Genomic DNA, 20233 nt, shown 5'->3' on the forward strand with positions numbered 1-20233 from the left:
CAATTAAACAACAAACCGATTAACTTGAAAACTGTAATAAAAGCAAATATGAACTATCTCACAACAATAATGAAAAGGTAGAGATACAAATAGCGGATCGATCCACCAGGGCCGGGCCCTCAACCACCAGTGAAACGCCGCTGAGCTACTGTAGAACTAAGAAGTTAAACGACAACACGTTCTTGTATTAATCATGCATAACAACGTTTACAAATAGTTGATCTCTGTTTAATCAATGAGAGTCGATGAGGAATTGCATAATTACAACAAGAAATCTCTCCATCTCTCAGCGATCCTCCTCTCTGAATTCATCATTCCCCTTCTCTGATCTCTGTTCTGACTTAAATACATAGAGAGCAGAGAGCAGTTACAACTGTGATGATTATAATAAGATCATTATTACAAAATTGGATTGTTTTTAACCAATTGATCAACAAGAAAATATATTTCCATCCATCTTTCAACAAGAGCAAGGCGAATTTGGCTTTGCAGCTGAGATTTGGAGGACGGTCGCAACAACAAGTCTGAGAAAATCGTGCTCAAAGAACCCTAAGTTTCTCTCAATACAAGCCGAATTTGGGCAAACTGTTCTTTGAGAAAGTTAATTTGGTCCGTTCTGGACAAAACCCATGTTCCGAATTTTCCAAGTTCTTCTTCATTTACCCAGAATCGCAACCGCAAAACTGTCACTTCTTATTCCAACAAATTTTTGAGTTGGAATATTTGATGATAAAATCTTCAATCTAGAAAATAGCTTGGAGGCTAAAATGGTGAGTGATGTTACAAAATATATTAATAAACTATCATTGATAAAATCTTGCAATATTCATCAATTTATTAAAAATAAAGGAGAAGAAATAATATTCATCCATAAGAGCATAAATTATTATAAAATAGATTTATATAATAAATTATAATAAATGACATGATAAAGAAGAGTAAAAATGGATATAAGTATTAAAAAGTGGTCGTATTCACGGCCCAACATACCCCCACACTGAATATATTGCATGTCCTCATGCAACAAAAAACTGAATATATTGCATGTCTTCATGCAACCCAAAGACAAAACCCATGTGTTAACTAAGCAATAAAAAATTGTTCATCCCAGCTCATGAAATGGATAGAACAATGAATTCTTCCTCAAATAATGAATATTCAATTTTAGCAATGTTGATGAAGGCGTAACAATTTGTACATTGACGTTCAAGTTATGTGCATATGAAGTTGCAGCAAAATATGATATAAGTGATAGCAACCTTCATTAACTATTTTCCCAAAAACTATAAACCAGATTTTGTTGAAATGTTGCAAGTAAATTTATAATATATGAATGCCTCTATAATCCAAAAATCAGATCGTTTTGATGCACGGATCATGAGATATAAACAAAATGGCTGTAGGTGATAGTGCATGATTTCTGAAATATTACGAACTAATATAACTTGAAATTGTCTGGGTTTGTATATTTTAATGATACGTCTGTGTTTTCTAGAAATCACAAGAATTGAGTTCATAGTTTTAAAAATATTATGGAAATCAATTTCTGCACTGTATAAAAATGAAATTGTATGCCTTACATGAGGAAGAAAGTAGAAAACATGCATCATGCATAGCAATTCCTCCCCCTCGCTGAAGAATTCGCATGCCCTCATGTGATGCTAGAAAACAAATAGAGGTGGTTGCTAGCATCTGTTGAATTCTATGGTTGGTTTAAAACAACATGGAATAAGGGAGGTGTTGAGAATGAATAAGAATATCAATGGATGATAAAGAATATGAATGACATGGTCATAAGAAAGAAATGAATGAAAACAACACTCCCCCAAACTGAAAGATGATATGCCACTGAAAAATGGGAAGTGGTAAAGATGTGGAATGAAGGATGATAAATAATGCTCAAAATGGATTTTCATTAAATTCTCCTAAATTCATAATAAATCAGAAAATTATGCTATTTTACCTCAAGTTTTACCTCCAAAAAGAAAAATGTGGAATGACATATATGTACTGGCATTTGTTGAAGCTGATGTAGGCTGAATGAATACTGAAAGTGAAGCAAAAGGTGGAATCCAGGCAAGCACATCATGTCTGCAGAATTGTTCATGTGCACGAGTTGCTCAAGCATCGTCTGTTAGTTGCAATACTGTGGTTATGCTTCGAATAGAATTCCACCCATACTTGTTGTTCTCCTGTAAACAAATCACTATTTTGCATAGAATGTTCTTGAATCCATATTGTTAGTTTTAAATAGCAGCAAATAAGATGCATGCAAAAATGTTAATCAGAAAAACTTTTGTATACATGCAATACTAATATTTTGTCAAATCAACAAGTTATGGTAGAGTGCAGTAATCATATCACATGCTATCCCATAATGCATACATTCCCCCCTCCAATTGGAAAAGGGATCCCATGACCATAAAGCATATGAAAGGTGTTGTGCCGATGACAAGGCAAGGGAATGAACAATATGGCAGTAAATGAAGCAAAGTACACATATCAATGATAGGACGGCGAGATTTATGGTTATAATGAGAGAAGAGTGTGTAAAGATAGTTATGAATAAAAGATAGGACGCTTTGGATTGATGATAAGTTATGCGAAAAAGAAAAAAGACAGCAATATGCCAAAAAGATACTTTGCTGACAGTATTCTAGCTGAAAAATGATGTGATTAATCAGAAAATAATTTCTCATGCGTAAAGGTTCAAAATAGGGAAAAAAAAGGAAATAACTTCTCTGATAAAAATAGAGAATAAGAAAAGGGTATTATAGTAATAATTGACACTAAGATATAACTTCAATATCATAAGCAGAGCCTCTGCTGCCAGCAGGCGTCCATAGCCTCGGCAGGGTTGCCTTTTAACCCGTATGAGCCAGGATCCTCAATTTATAAATGGAGAGTTCCAGTGCTGTTCTACAGAAGAGATCACTATGCTGGCGTGGTAACCAGATAACCACACTGCCATTCACTGGGATGTAGCAAAAGTGATCAGGCCGGCTTGTGATGAGACCTCCTGTTCCAAGGATAATTTGGCTATCCAATGGATCATAACCCTGGTGTGGTGGCCATAATGGGAATGTCACTTTGTTACAGCCTTATGAACATGGTAGGCTGGCTCGTAATGAGACCCCCTATCCTCCATCTACGAACAAAATTTTGTTGTTATTACACATTTTTATTATAAAAAGAGGGAGGCTCAGTACTCCTTAAGAGTAGGGATGGTGAAAGAAGTTGAACATGTCAATAGAAAAAAAATATACCCATAATCTTATTTATTACAGACAGAGAAGATTATAACCAAGAAGGGCGAACTAGCATGGTATTAAGATGATCAATCAGTATCATGTACAACAGAAAACAATGCAGTAAAGTAGTATATAAATAATTGTCCCTTTTGAAAATAAGCTATCATCAAGGAGCTGTCCTGTTAAAGATCATAATATGAATGATATTAACTCGCTTCAATAGAATCCATAATTCTTGTCCTTATAAAAGTAGTGTACTTCATGCCATGAAAGGGAATTAGTGAAATGTGGTTGAGATGAACTAGGAATAATCCCACAAGAGGAAGGAAAGGTTGCTCTCGAAAATACTCCCAAAGTGTTGCTCCTTTGAAGGAATAGCAAAAACACTCAAAAAAAGTGTTGTTCCTTGTAGGGAACAACAAAGGAAATGCACACCAAACAGCAAAAATACACACGAAAAAGTGTTGTTCCCTGTAGCAAAAAAATGCATGTGAAAAAGTATTGTTCCCTAAGAGAAACAACAAAAAATGCGAAAATGTTGTTCCTTTGAAAAGGAACAACAAAAATGTGAAAGTGCTGTTCCTTCAGAAAGGAACAAAAAAAATGTGAAAGTGCAGAAGTGTTGTTCCTTTCGGAAAGGAACAACAAAATGTGAAAGTGCAGAAGTGTTGTTCCTTTCCGAAAGGAACAACAAAAACGTGAAAGTGCAGAAGTGCTACAAAAACGTGAAAATGCAGAAGTGTTGTTCCTTTCGGAAAGGAACAGCAAAACATGAAAGTGCAGAAGTGCTGTTCCTTTAAAAAGGAACAGCAAAAACATAAAAATGCAGAAGTGTTGTTCCTTTCCAAAAGGAACAGCAAAAACGTGAAAGTGCAGAAGTGCTGTTCTTTTAAAAAGGAACAACAAAAATGTGAAAATGCAGAAGTGCTGTTCCTTTAAAAAGGAACAACAAAAACGTGAAAGTGCTATTCATTTTTTGAAAAGGAACAACAGAATGCAGAAGTGCTGTTTCTTTTTAAAGGAACAACAAAAATGTGAAAGTGCTGTTCTTTTTTTTGAAAAGGAACAACAGAATGCAGAAGTGCTATTCCTTTGGAAAGGAACAACAAAATGCACAATCATAAAATGCAAGCACGCAGAAAAATGAATTAGTTGTTCACGGCATTGATGCTGAGGATGAGTTACAATTTGAAGGCAGCAACACCTGAAACACAAAATATAAGAGAAATCAGAAAAGAAACAACATTTTTTTTAAAAACAGTATTAAGTTACAACAGCTATGATGTTATTTCTTAAGGCAAGGAAAAAATGATCTCTTTGAAAAATGTTTTGGCAGCAGTGACAAGACATGAATCTTCAAATTGAAATCAATTCTTCATTTCTTCTATTATGAATCCATTGGGTAATGAGTTGGATGAAATTCCCTTGTTTCATTAAAATTTCTTTCAAGAATCGCTCGTTCATAAATTGACCTTCTTTGTTCTGCTAAGACCTGCAAAAAACGAGTATCTACCTGCAATAAAACATTAAATCATGGAGAAAGAGAGGTGCGCGGGCTCCCCTAATCCAAGAATTATGCAAAAAACTAACAAGTAGTTACTCTGTAGAACAAATCCACGGACAAAGTAAAATTAATTTATTACCTGCAGAGAGCAGTGGCCAATCATGCTAACCAGCAGTGTTTCAATCATAACTTCTTTGTTTTTCGTCCGATTTGAGTGATTCCAAAGCCAAATGAGAGCTAATTCAAAGGTTTATCTCCAATAGCAATAGGTTTTAAAAATTCAATGCTATGATATGTCAAATTTGCTTAGAACAACCTGCATAATAGAGTCATTTTCGATTTTCCAGCTTAGACCAACAATTGATATTTCAAGCATAAATTTTTCATTTGATGGCAGATTGAACCGATTCAAATTGGAGATTAAATTAGATTCATTTATTTATCTTCAATATAAATTGGTTTTGAAGACAAGAAGAATTGATGAGTCAAATACGTTAATGAATAACCGAGAAAACAAAGTTTCAAGAGTGCTGATTTATGATAGGCAGTCAGTATTTTGGTCATAAATTCCTCATACGATATCGAAATTGAGTGTTTCAAATTGCGTTGTAAACTAGATTCATAGAGGAATATACCATAAAATAGGTTTTAAAAATATGGTCATTTAGGCCTCCAAAAACTGACTGTCCCAACTTTGTTCTTGAGCTGCCCACTAGACACCCTGTCAATGTTTTGGTTCTAACTTCTTCGTTTCAAATCCAAATTGAATGATTCAAATTGGGTTGGAAAGTATACATCAAGGGATACTTAGGATATAAATAGGTTTTAAAAATATTCCATTTTTGTTCCTCAAAAGATGACTGTACTGACTGTATTTTCAGAAATTTCATCAGGCCCGCAAGCCAAAAAAATGATATTCAAGTAATTTTTCCATATTGATGATAAAAATGAATATAAGTGTTTGTAGAATTTTTATTTGCAATATAATTCATCTACATACACATAAATTAGAATATTTATCATCGATGTTGATTTCACAGCATGTTGCAACAAAGAAACAACTATTTTTACAAAAATAAAAAAAATGTGTTTTATTTATTTATTTATTTATTTTATTTTCTCCACTATCCTACTCTTCTTTGAGAATCGAATATTTTTATGTATAAGAGTATTTTCAGTGGAACCATTTTAAAAATAAAGCCTCTAGTATGCACATACCCAAATTTGAAAAATGCATGTTAATGAATATTAGGGTATGAGAAGCCAACTTCCCTTGAAAAGATGTTGTAAAAAATTGTTGAAGTATGGAGTGATGCTGCAAACAAGTGATGGAGTGAAACCAATCTTCAATATATCCTTTACTTTCTTGATTTCCCATATGCATCATATCATGAAGTTTTTGAGCTTTTAAAATGACTTGTTGATGCATACTAAAAGAAACCTCATTTTCTTCCATAGCTTCTACAATTTTTGAATTTGAAACATTCTAAATCTCAATATGAGTTTTCTCCAATGGTGCATGTGAGATAGAATGGGTGGGAAGGGTGGGTAAATTTTGCAGTTCAACACTGTAAGCATGTTGTACTGGTTTATTGTGGTGAGGGTGTGGAATGAGTTGAGCAGGAAATTGTGTACAGAATGGAGCATTTTGATGATGTAGATGATTGGGTTGAGTGAATGATTTTGATATGCAAGCAGGATGTTGTGGAAGAGCTGGTGAAGAATATGGAGAATGTGTTTGTGCTACAAGATGAGGGAGAGTAGTCATGCAATCATAAGGTGAACCATGCCAAACTTGTAGACAAGATTGGTGGTGGTTATATTGAGATTGACATGGCTGCCCTAACACATTAGTATTCCATAATGGATTATGCAAGTAAGAGAATGGAGAAGAAGTGTTTTGAACCATACCTGTAGGCCATGATTTCCATGGTTTTGACCTTGTTGCAGCTTCCTCATCTCTTTGATATGCTACTTCCATCCTAGATAAGGAAGAACAACTATCTATGGGATGCTCCTTTTGGCATTGAGGGAAAAACACTTCTTCAAATTCTTGATTTTTCTGAACCTGCAAAACATCCAATTTTGAACTTAGAGACCTAATAAAATCAACTTTAAAATTTTCAAATAAAACATTGATTTTAGCTCTTATGTCTCCTATTCTTGTAGTAGATTTGGAAAACAAAGAACAAACATCTCTAGGATTCTTACCAGCCTTGGAGATTCCTCTTGAATACCTTATGCACAATTCACAAACATTATCATATGACAATTGAAAAACATCACCTTTTCCTATCAGATTTAAGATTTCTAAAAATTCATCTTTGATTCCTTTGAGAAGGAGTGTTTTTAAGATCTCTTTTTCCAAATGCTTATGTTTTGATTTTTGAAGGTTGTAATGAAATCGATCTACATAGTCCTCCAAGTTTTCATTTTCCCCTTGTATCATATAGAAAATATCTTCATTGGATTCGCAGTAGTTTTGGTACTTCTTCAAGAATATGTTCTTCATGTCCTCCCATGTTTGGATGCAGTTCCCACCTAGGCTCATGAACCATCGGAGAGTTGCTCCTTTTAGAGTAAGAGGAAACACTTTCAACCTTTGATCATTAGTACAATAATCATATCCTCTACAAAGTATTTCAAACTCAAATAAAAATGTATCTGGGTCTTCATTTGTCAAACCATGAAAATTTGGTAGAGAAGATGGGGGAATTATGTGCATTTGTGTCACTCCTCCTAGATCTTTGATAGGGAATTCAAAAGTAGAAATGTGAGCCATTTCTTACCATAGTAGAAGATGTTCTTCATGTGTTTCTTTGAGGCTCCTTCTTCAAATGTTCCTGTCAATTGGTTAGTGAAATGGGTGGTGCTTACATCACCACTTGAGAGAAATCATGAGATTTGTTTTTCAAAATTTCTATTTTTTTTTTTAGTCATTCACACAGAAATTCAAACATTTATTTCTACCCTAAGTTCTTTAACAATTCTATTGGAAAGCGGGTGGGGGAGCAGGGCTTTTACATGCTCCTGTATGCAGGTTCTTACCTTCCATTTTTAATACCCAATTCTTTCCTAATAGGCACTCATCAGATGCACACTACTCTTTAGAAATGGCTACACTCTCCCGGTAACGGCACCAAAATGTTGAGCGATAAAAGGTGTCTTTTTAACTCCTATTTATCTTCACATTAATTGTCAACCCAGGGACGACTTTTTATTTCAAGAGTGTACTCAGTCTGAGGCGGCTATTTACTCAAGAGTAATGTTTTGCAGTATAGTGCTCAAAATGCAAAAGTAAATGAATGCTTGAAAAATAAATCTAACTACAACAACATAAACTCAAATGCTCTGAAATCCAACTATTCACTCAACAAACATTAATCAAGGATACAGTAGCAATAACTCATTCCTCTAGAGATTGATGCAATTGAAATCAAACTGGAACAAGACAATTAATCTGAGAACGAGGAAGCAATAACCAATGTTCTCTACAGTTGACAGTCCTACTTTAAAGCAATTAAAAGGAAATAGAAATTGCACTAAAGCTACTATTGAAAGTAAACTAGGAAAACTCTTAAAAGCAAACTCTTTGCAATTAATCAATAGAAATGAACAACAAATTAAATGGATAGCAAACTGTAATTAAAGGAATTAAACAACGAATCCTATTTAATAAATATGAACAACAAACTCTAATTAATGGAATCGAATAACCAATCCTATTGAGCAACAATCTGTAATGAATATAAATCAAATGGAACAGCAAGTGGAATGAAACCATAATTGAAATAGAACAACAAAGCTCTATTAAGGCATTAACAAGATAAATTATACAATGTTGAGATTCTTGTTAAATAATAAAAGAACAACAACGCGATTCGTTAATATAACACACTGATATCAAAGCAATTAAACAACAAACCGATTAACTTGCAAACTGTAATAAAAGCAAATATGAACTATCTCACAACAATAATGAAAAGGTAGAGATACAAACAGCGGATCGATCCACCAGGGCCGGGCCCTCAACCACCGGTGAAACGTTGCTGAGCTACTGCAGAACTAAGAAGTTAAATGACAACACGTTCTTGTATTAATCATGCATAACAACATTTACAAACAGTCAATCTCTGTTTAATCAATGAGAGTCGATGAGGAATTGTATAATTACAACAAGAAATCTCTCCATCTTTCAACGATCCTCCTCTCTGAATTCATCATTCCCCTTCTCTGATCTCTGTTCTTATTTAAATACATAGAGAGCAGAGAGCAGTTACAACTGTGATGATTACAATATGATCATTATTACAAAATTGGATTGTTTTTAACCAATTGATCAATAAGAAAATATATTTCCATCCATCTTTCAACAAGAGCAAGGCGAATTTGGCTTTGTAGCTGAGATTTGGAGGACGGCCGCAACAACAAGTCTGAGAAAATCATGCTTAAATAACCCTGTGTTTCTCTCAATACAAGCCGACTTTAGGCAAACCGTTCTTTGAAAAGTTAATTTGGTCTGTTCTGGACAAAACCCATGTTTCGGATTTTCCAAATTCTTCTTCATTTGCCTAGAATCTCAACCGCAAAACTGTCACTTCTTATTCTAGCGAATTTCTGAGTTGGAATATTTGATGATCAAATCTTCAATCTGGAAAATAGCTTGAAGGCTAAAATGGTGAGTGATGTTACAAAATATATTAATAAACTATCATTGATAAAATCTTGCAATATTCATCAATTTATTAAAAATAAAGGAGAAGAAATAATATTCATCCATAAGAGCATAAATCATTATAAAATGGATTTATATAATGAATTATAATAAATGACATGATAAAGAAGAGTAAAAATGGATGAAATAAGTATTAAAAAGTGGTCGTATTTACGGCCCAACAGTGCCTACGACACCGAGGTCACCTAGGCCGAAGAACACCCCTACCTGAGAAAACCAACGAGCAAAACAATCCATGAAGGTTAAGAAGAAGAAGGTGACGGTGCACGCATTACCAAGGAAGCATACCGAAACACAGGGAAAGCAAAAGAAAGATAAGCAACCAGAGAGAGTAGTGGACCTAGAGGTGGAAGAATTCCAGGGAACGAAGGATATCGATGCCAAAGGGGTAGAACCCATGACGAGGCTGCCAAAGTATGTTCCTCTGCGGAAGGGAAAAGCAAAAGTAAAAAAGGACCCTGATAACAGGAAGTTTACAATATCCATGCCCCTGTTGCCTGAGCAGGTCCCATTTGAAGATCCTTGGCTTGTACGGATCTCGTTGTTAAAAATGGAGGATTGGGACCTCATGGACCACACTAAGTTTCCACATTTAGTGACGGATAAATATATGAGAAAGATCTATTACGAAGAAATGGGTGTTACAACGTTGGAGCCAATGGAATGGGTTTGCAGAGTTGAGTAGTCGGGATTGTTGAACATGCTGCTAGTGCCACATTATCACCATTGTAACATCAATACCATGTGTGTGTGCCAGCTCCTCACACTGGTGCATGATGGGTGCTTATGGCTAGGAGAGCCTATTCCCATCACAAACATGTTCATTCATAGAATCACACGACTTCCTTACAAAGGCGTGAACCCTGCCAAAAAGTTTGGAGGGAAGACTGGGGAGAAAGAGCTTGCAGAAAAGATGAAGAAGGAATACAACCTCCTCAAGAAGTTGTGAGGGTATTCCATTCTCTCTATTATAGACTAGACAGTTCAATTTTCTGCATAGAATTTAGTAGGAAAGGTTATGAGAAAATGTCACGCTAACGAAGTTCCAATGCTAGTAGTTTCACTTATTGCACAGTGTGTGAAAGGCATACAATTTAATTGGGCTAGGTACCATTGTCAAGAGTTCCTAGTGAATTGCCACAATGCCCAGGAGGAAACCAAGCCGTTCCACTATGCTTGGTTGCTGCTATCAATAGTGCTCATTGCATGGAGATTGTCAGAGAATAGCCAATTTCCTCCTCTCGAGGAAGGATTGTTGGAGGCCACCCAATTCACCTCTTTATGGTCTATGAAGGCTGTCGTGTGGATCACATAAACAAATCTATTTTGAACTTTTATGGAAATGGATCTCCATATGGAAATCAAACAGCATCCAAGGTTGTCACCAACCTTGTTCACGCAACTGTCAACCTACGTGGCATTCAAGGATGACTTCCACAGAGTCTATATCCAAGCACGGAAGGATCCAGAGTAGAAATGGCACCAGTTGCCCTATTTGGTGTCAAAAATGGGCATGCAGGAGATCGTAGGGTTATGGCCTACAGAGTGGTGCACCCCGCCTGAATTAAATGTTGGAACAAGAATGGGCACGAAAATTTCTGCTGTGTAGAAAAGAAAGGAGGCCACTAAGAAAGCTGCATGTAACCTGGCAGAACAGGAAAAGAAGGAAGCTATAGAAAAGGCTCGCATAGAGCAAGAATGAGCTGCTAAGGAGCAGGTGGAAAAAGAGAAGCGTGAGTTGTAAAGAGGTGATAAGTCACCTTCGCCGGAGACAGAGGAAGAAGATCTTTCAGCCCAAGGTGGAGGAGGTAATGACGGGCGCGTTGGATTCGTAGAATCGCAGACATAATGTCCTGGCCCTTCGCAATTACAGCATATCAACTGTCCGCGACCTCTTCCAGGTACTCCTCCGCCTTGGCCTCGTCCGCACCCCTGAAATCCTGTTCGCATCATTCTTGCATTTTGATCTAGGGGTCATGTTTCGACCTGAACTCTATAGGTGAGAGTTTTGTCCATCATTAAATCATAGCTTCTACAAGTGCGCTCGTCATGTACCACTAACCTACAAAAGTTGCAGAACAATTGTTGTGAATTGTGCGTATACTTCTGTAACAAATGGTAGTTGGCTATGGCATGTTTTCCAGCTATTTGACAAATCGCGCACCACAAAGCAGGTGCTGCACTAGGTCATGCTTGCGCTTCCGGTCTTAAGGGCATCAGTCCTCCTCCCGCAAGGTAATTTGTGAAAACTAGGCAGTGGTCCTTGTCATGACCCTGACCCTTGCATTTTATGCACCATACCTCTTCGCGCACTTCTGGTCGAGCTGTCCTGTCCTGTTTCAGACTCTACATCTTAAGGCATAAATTCTTTAGCTGTGCGTGGATCTGTTGAAATCCCAAGTTAGGATCCTGCATCGAGGTCTCATGTAGCCTCATCACGATCTCTAAGGCTTTTGCTTGAGTCATTAATTTCTACTGCGATAGCGCACTCCTCAGATGTGGTGTTAGCAACGCTACAAACCATTCACGATGTTGTCCATACGTCAGATTCATATTAACTTCGTGAATCATACATTTCAGCCTCTGATCTAGCTCCCAAGGAGTCTCACCTGGTAGCATTGTGATTTCTTTGAATCTAATGATTGACTGTGCTTCAGACTTCGGCCTGCTAAATTCTCTGCTTAGTGTTTCTTGGATATCTACGATTCCCGCACTTGGATTATCATTGGAGTGCTTAATATACTAGGTTAGTGTGTGGTCCTGCAGGGCACTAACCAATGTCGCTTTCTTTATATTGTCATCTATAACTCCTTGCACTTCCCATACAGCCCTTACCACGAACCAGAATTAGTCCGGATCCTCATTTCCCAAACCCTTGAACACAGGCAACTTCACTGTGCTTGCCATATTGAATCGCGGTGGTGGTGGAGGTGGTATGGGTGAAGATGGAGGTGATGGTGGTGAAGCTGGTGGTGGTGTGGGTGGAGGTGGTATTCACATAATTCTTTGCCTTATCAGATGGATCGCACTTCGCGGTGAGACCTTCACGAGCTCTTCCTCGTCCCCTCATAGAGGTGAAATCAAGGGGCTAGTTTCAGGTCCCTTACTTTCTTCATTCTTGTAAGATTTTCCACTTCGCATAGCCCTGAACATCAAGGTAACTGCATAACTCTCTTTTCGCACAATAGAATTTTAATCCAAGTATTCAAAGACTTTAGGTACTTACCCTGCGGTCCCTTGAGAAAGCGTCGCTTTGCCTCGCTGTAGCTAACTAAGGTGTCAACCGCGAACTCAGTAATGAATCCTCCTATAATACGATCGAGTCAATGATCAATGGCGTGTGCTATCTTATCCTCTGATGCTTCCAATATTCGTATTAACTTTGGGGTCCACACAATAGGATTATCGAGTTTCCACCTTCCTTGGCTATCTGCTAGCTTCATGATCCACTCGTACAGGTCAGTAGGGAAAGACACGAAGAATATTTCATCGATCTCTGTGTATAGGTAGCAGTTTAACCACTCTTTTGATAGTCACAGGTTCCTGTTCTTCTGCGCTGCGAACTCGTGAACTCTTCTGTCTAGCCAGCCTTTAATTTCCTTCTCAGTTGGATTCCAATGATATGACATCAGACATCTCTATGCAGATTCCGGTCCCGGCAATAGAACCATTTTTTGGCTTGAGGGGGATTGAACCAGGTTCAGAGTTAATTAGCCAAACAAATCCCTAAACTATTGGCCCTTGTGGCATCAGCCCATGGAGTGCGGATTGAAGTCTCACCCGAAGTAGTATGGGGGGATGCTGGAACCAAGTTTCTGCACCCTTGAGATGTCTGAGGTGCCGATTTAGTCCAACTATGCCTACCTTCACGCATGTCACTTCACGCATTATCCTAACCTTCAATACCTTTGTGATCTGTTATAATTGCCTTTCACATAGCCCTAACCAGGGGCTGAGATGCTTTCGTGCTGCTATGGCAACGTCCTGCGCTATTTCCCCAAATTACACCACGTATCTTACTTATCTTCTTAAAGATCTTAGTTAACTTCGTGTAAACATATATTCTATCTTGTATTCACTTATTCAACACATTCATACATATTTGCGCATCATATAAGCATTAAAAGTGCAATGTATATTCAATGTAATAGATGCATAAAACAGGAAATAAATACGCAGAATGGATATGAAAATTCTCTTTGATCCAATTGTTACAGACTCGACTCGCCCTACGCACTCAGCTGCAGGGGTTTATGCACTCAGCTGTGGACTACTAGGCCTCTACGCACTTAGCTGCAGAGTCTTCTCCTACTCTACGACCCAACACTAGACTTTACACTTCAGCTACAACTCAACTCTTCATCCTTATTATTCCATTATCTTATGATCTTATGATGTATTTATCTACTTGGAGCCTCGCTCTATTTATACAATCCCATGGTCCGCGGACCATGGGTAGATCTCTACAAATGACATTACCGTAGAAAATTGAGGGTGGACAACCCTATGACTCCTTTACAAACTATGCGCTTTGCACCCACAAAATGCGGAGTCTTTACATTGGGGTTACAAATTTTGATCAAAATCTGGGCTCTAAGCCCCAAAACTCCCCTTGGGGGATCCCACGCCCAACATCGATGCATCTTGCATAGAATTGGGTGTAGTGCTAGCGCAGTCAAGAGTAGGATAAATTGATCATCCAAAAGCATTTGCAAGCAGGAAATTGTCCAACATGAAAAAGAACTATAGCACAACAAAAGGAGAGGGACTAGCTATGGTATATGCATTACAAAAGTTTAGGCACTACTTGTTGGGAGTTCATTTCAAAATGTTCACTGATCACTCCGCGCTGAAATATTTGGTGAATAAACCTATTTTAGGAGGAAATATCTATCAATGGTTGTTATTATTTCAGGAGTATGACTTCGAAGTTATAGTGAAGCTAGGGAAATTGAATCTCTGGCCTGATCATCTATCAAGAATAGAGACAGGAGAAGAACCCACAAATATCGAATATAACCTGCCTGATGCACATCTATTTGCAATTAGAGTTGCAGATGATCACTTCATGGATATTATTCAGTTTCTGGCCACATGAATGGTGCCCACATAATACACTATGAAGCAAAAGAAGGAATTGGTGGTTTGAGCAGCTGATTTTTCATTGATTGCTGGATACTTGTACAAAATGGGACTGGATGAAGTAATGCACAGATACATCTTTGAAAACTAATGACAGAGTATTCTGACAAAAGCTCATGGAGGAGCCGCAGGTGGGCACTATGCAGGAAACGCCATTGCGCAAAAAATCTTGAGAGATGGGCTATGGTGGCTCACAGTACATAAGGATGCAAAATAATTATGTCAAGCGTGTGATGTATGTCAAAGATGGGAAAGCCATCTAGAAGAGACAAGATTATGCTAGTACCACAAGTAACTTTGCAGGGTTTTGACAGATGGGCTATTGACTTTGTTGGACCTATTAGTCTACCAGGAAAGAAGGCTGGTGCGAGGTATATCATCACTACCACAAATTATTTGACAAGATGGGTTGAGGCATAACCAATGAAGGATTGCAGCACAGAAACTACTACAAAGTTCATCTTTGAATATAGATTATCTAGGTTTGGTTGTCCGAAGATCTTGATGACTGACCAAGGTACACATTTCTTAAACATGACCATTGAAGCACTAACTGAGGAATTTTAGATTTAAAACCAAAATAGCACCCCTTATCATCCTCAGGGAAATGGAACAGTGGAAGCTTTCAATAAGATTATGGAGAATGCATTGACCAAGGTATGCAATGTGAACAAAGATGACTAGGATTTAAGGATTCCAATAGTGTTGTGGGTATATAGAACAACATGCTGTTGGAAATAATACTGAGAGGGGGGGTGAATCAGTATTATCAAATCAATTATTTTTCATTTCATAATCATATTTGCATACGCTACTTAAGTTAGTGAAAACGGCATATATACGCAACTATAGTTAAGGAAACTCGCGTATAACTTGCAGACTTATAATTTAATTTATTCTTCAAATGTTGATCATTAATCTGTGTGTCAGAACCATATAACCACTAACCAGGAACAGTAAAACAGAATAGACAGTCACACACAAGAACACAAGATATAAGGTGGAAACCCAATATGGGTGAAAACTACCTGCTGCAATTTGTCTCTATCTTCTTTCAATTAGAAACTTCTTTTTACAATGGATCTGTACTGGTGCAGTCTTATACCAGTATGCAATCTTCTACTTGCAGAAGGCTACAACCTTCTCTCGTTTTCTAGCTCCTCTTGGAAGGGAGCTACAACCCCCTTAGCTCTTGTACTAGCTAATGTACTAATACGTAGGTGCTAACCTACAGAAGGCTACAACCTTCTCTTTTCTTCCAGGGACCACGTTTCATAAATTTTCAGACTGGATCCATCAATGAAAAAACATCAAATACATTTGCATCAACCAATCTCCTTTGCTTCAATCAAAACTGAATCAACAATTACTTAATGTTGTAACCCGACTACATTGACAGTAACCAGAAACCAATCCTGAACCCAGAACACTACAACAATAAACAGAAGTAGCTTAAAACATATTTCATGAGACGTACGCTACTTCAATATGTATAACTTGCGTACATACGCTTCTGTATTAAGACCAACCAGCATATACGCTGCTTTGACTTACTGAACTAGCGTGTATACGTGCCTCTGCTGTGCCGAACCTGCGTACAGATCTATAAAAGATAATTTACCCTTTTCACTTATTCAGACATGAGTTATACCCAGATTATCAGATTTATAGATCAAGTCATGTGCCAAATATAACAGATCAAAATCACACAAAGATACTACTATTCAAGCCTTAAGATCTTGACCCAACAATAGAACTTATCCTTCTTCTTGTGCTCAGGTTCCTCCTTGGTTCAGATCCAGCTATGCACCATAACCCAATTCTAGATCTTGTTCTTCATAAGATATTCAATGCTTGAGTGAATGCCTTTGCCAAATGATCTCCTTCCCTTTTTATAGTCTTAGACCTTACTCAAACCATGGTCCAAAACCATAGAGAATCAATACCATGGACCCAATACCTGGGTTCAACACATTGGACGAGATACCATGGTCCAAAACCATAGGTCCAAATACCAATTACTAATTACCATGGACCAAAAATAAGTTTTCCCACATGTATGCACTTTTCCTTGCATGAAAGTGCGTGCATACGTATATGCGCCTTATGATCATCGAAACCGTGTGTATACGCGACTTGGTTAAGAGGAACCTGCATATATCTCTTTTTCCTTCATTTCGAGAGCCTGAACTGTGATCTGTCATTTGAGTGAGTTGCCATCAAGGACAACACCTGTGTCATAGCGCCAAGCCTGTGTCATAATGCCAACAATCTCCCCCTTTGGACTTGATGGCAACCCCAAGTCACTCAAAGTCATTCTCCCCCTTTTTCATCAAGGACAAAAGGTTATGCTCCCCCTGAGTACATAAATATCTGCTTTGCTGTGCTGTCCATGCTCCCCCTGACTATAGGCAAGGTCTGCAAGAAGATGTTCTATAAGAAGAAACATGACTTTATACATCATAAATGACCTTCCTATCACCAAAGACTCATACATACATCCATCTCCCAACCAAGTGGGATATACCAATATTGACTCATCCACCCAACCAAGTGGGGATACACCAAAAGTTTACACATGATAAAACAAGAATATTACATCATTCATCCCAGGCATAGTGGGGAAAACAATATAGGCCGTTACATGACCTTGATAATAAAAGAAATACATGACATAGAGACTAAATATTTAAGACAAAACTATGATAGTCGTAAGAAACTAACATCAGCAGCATCTGCCAATCATCATCAAAACCAGCAACCATGATCTCCCTCTGCACCTGATCCATCTGAAACAAAAACAACTGTGAAATTGAACCAAGATCTTCTAAGATAATGCCAACAATGCATTATTAGAATTATATGCTCCCCTTGAACCTGTGCTAGATGGTCTCTGTCAGACCCATATCTGACTCTTTTCATCTCGAGTCTGTCCCCACTGTTTGTCTTCAAACCATAATATACGCGACTGTGTCCATAGACACCTGTGTATGTACGCGGATACACTTCATGAAACTCGCGTACAACCACTGTTCTCTGAAACAGATAATTTCAACAGCAGGATGATGCATCGACTACTCCCAGCTTCTGTCTAAGATATTCAAATGTATCCCTGGGCAGTGGTTTGGTGAATATATCAACAACCTGTTCCTTGGAGGGAACATACTCCAATTTGACCTTTTGTTCAAGCACTTTTTCTTGGAGAAAATGATATTTGATAGGTATGTGCTTGGTCTTCAAATGCATGACTGGATTCTTTGAAATATTGATTGCACTTGTATTATCACAAAAACTGGAGATAGGTGGAGTACAGGTGATTTGAATGTCTTGCAATGTTTGCATCATCCAAAGGAGTTATGTGCAGCAAGATGCAACAGCCACATATTCTGCTTTAGCTGTAGATAATGCAATTGAACCTTGTTTCTTGTTGAACCAAGATACTAATCTGGAACCCATAAAGAATGCACCACCACTAGTTCTTTTTCTGTCATCCATAGTTCCTGCCCAATCTACATCTATATATGCATGAAGTGTGAGATCTGTATCTCTAGGATACCATAAGCCATAGTTTTGAGTTCCTTGAAGATACTTGAAAATTCTTTTGACTACCTGAAGATGAGTTTCCTTTGGATTTGCCTGAAATCTTCCAACTATTCCAACTACATGCATGATGTCTGGTCGGGTACCTATTAGATAGAGCAGACTTCCAATCATTGATCTATAGGTTGGTTGATGTACTGCTGCTGATTCATCATTTGCGCTGAGGCTGCATCCTGTTACCATAGGGGTACATACTGGTTTCGAATCCTCCATCCCATATTTTTTCAAGATCTGCTTGAGGTACTTGGTCTGTGATAGAAAGATACTGTCTTTGTTTTGTTGGACTTGTAAATGAAGAAAATATGTGAGCTCACCAAGTAAGGACATTTCAAATTCTTTCTGCATTACCAAGTGAAGTTTTGACTCATGGCTTCTTCATTGCTACCAAAGATGATGTCATCAACATACACAACAAGTATTAGCAATTTATCATTATCAATTTTTATATATAGATTGCTATCTGTTGATCCTTTTGAAAAACCTTGTTGATAGAGGTACTTATCCAAACGATAATACCAAGCCCTTGGAGCCCGTTTAAGGCCACAGAGAGCCTTTTTGAGTCTGCATACAAGTTTTGGATCATTCCCAAGGATGAATCCATCTGGTTGCTCAATGTACACTTCTTCTTCTAAGTTTCCATTTAGAAAGGCAAATTTCACATCCATTTGATATACTTTGAACTCCTGAGAGCTACAAAGAGCAAGGAACATTCTTATGGCATCAAGTCTAGCAACTGGGGCAAAAGTTTCTTCAAATTCTATACCTTCTTGTTGAGAATACTCTTTGCAAACAAGTTTGGCCTTGTTTCTAATAACATCTCCATTCTCATTCAACTTGTTTTTGAATATCCATTTTGTCCCTATGACATTCTTATCATTTGGTCTAGGAACTAACTCCCAAGTGTTATTTTTTCAATCTGATCAAGTTCTTCATTCATGGCCTTGACCCAACATTCATCTTTGCATGCTTCACTTACATTTCATGGTTCAGTGGAGGAGAGCAATGCTAGATAGCTTGAAGCTTCAGAAATAGTTCTTCTTGTTTGTACACCTGCCTCTTTCTGCCCCAAAATTTGAGTTTCTAGATGATTCTTTTGGACATACCTGGATGGAGTCTTTTCTTCTAACCTTATTTGTTCTTCTGGTTCCTCATAGGTGTCTTCTTCGTCATTAGTCTGATTTGATGTTGAATGATAGTCCTCATCATCTTCAAAATCTTCGGATTTTACCTGCCTTGGAATGTTTCCTTCTTCATCAACCACTACATCAATACTTTCAACAATTTTTCTAAGTCTTTTATTGTAACACTTATATCCTTTGCTTTGGGGAGAGTAACCAAGAAGAATGCCTTCATCTACTCTAGGTTCAAACTTGCCAAGGTTTTCATCAGTCCTTTTGATGTAGCATTTGCTTCCAAAAATTTTGAAGTATTTTATCGTAGGAGTCTTACCATACTAGAGTTCATGAGGAGTTTGAGTGCTGTTCACCTGGACGTTTGTCTTGTTGAGAATAGTAACGACAGCAAATGCAGCTTCACCCCAGAAAGTTGTAGGAGTTCCAAACTCATCAAGCATAGCACAAGCCATTTGTTGAACCGTTATGTTCATCCTTTCTACTACTCCATTTTGCTGAGGAGTCCTTGGAGTAGAAAATTCCCTTCTTATTCCATGTTCTTCACAAAAATCGAAAAATTCATCTGAGGTAAATTCCCCTCCTCGATCAGACCTAAGGCATTTGATTTTGCAATCTGATTCGTTTTCAACCAAGGCTTTGAATGCTTTGAACTTTTCGAAAGCTTCGTCTTTATGCTTCAGAAGTCCTATCCAACACATATTAAAAAAGTCGTCAATGAACAATGTGAAGTATTCTTCTCCTCAAGGTGACCTTTTCCTAGATGGACCACATACATATGTATGGACAAGTTCAAGTGGCTTACTTGTTGATCCTTCCTTCTAAGGGAAATTAGTTCTGGTTTTCTTACCAAACTGACATGATTTGCATA

This window comes from Pinus tabuliformis, chromosome Q, assembly GCF_031772625.1.
Source record: "Pinus tabuliformis cultivar Carrire ecotype Pingquan chromosome Q, CPIR1, whole genome shotgun sequence".
In the NCBI taxonomy this organism is placed as follows: domain Eukaryota; kingdom Viridiplantae; phylum Streptophyta; class Pinopsida; order Pinales; family Pinaceae; genus Pinus; species Pinus tabuliformis.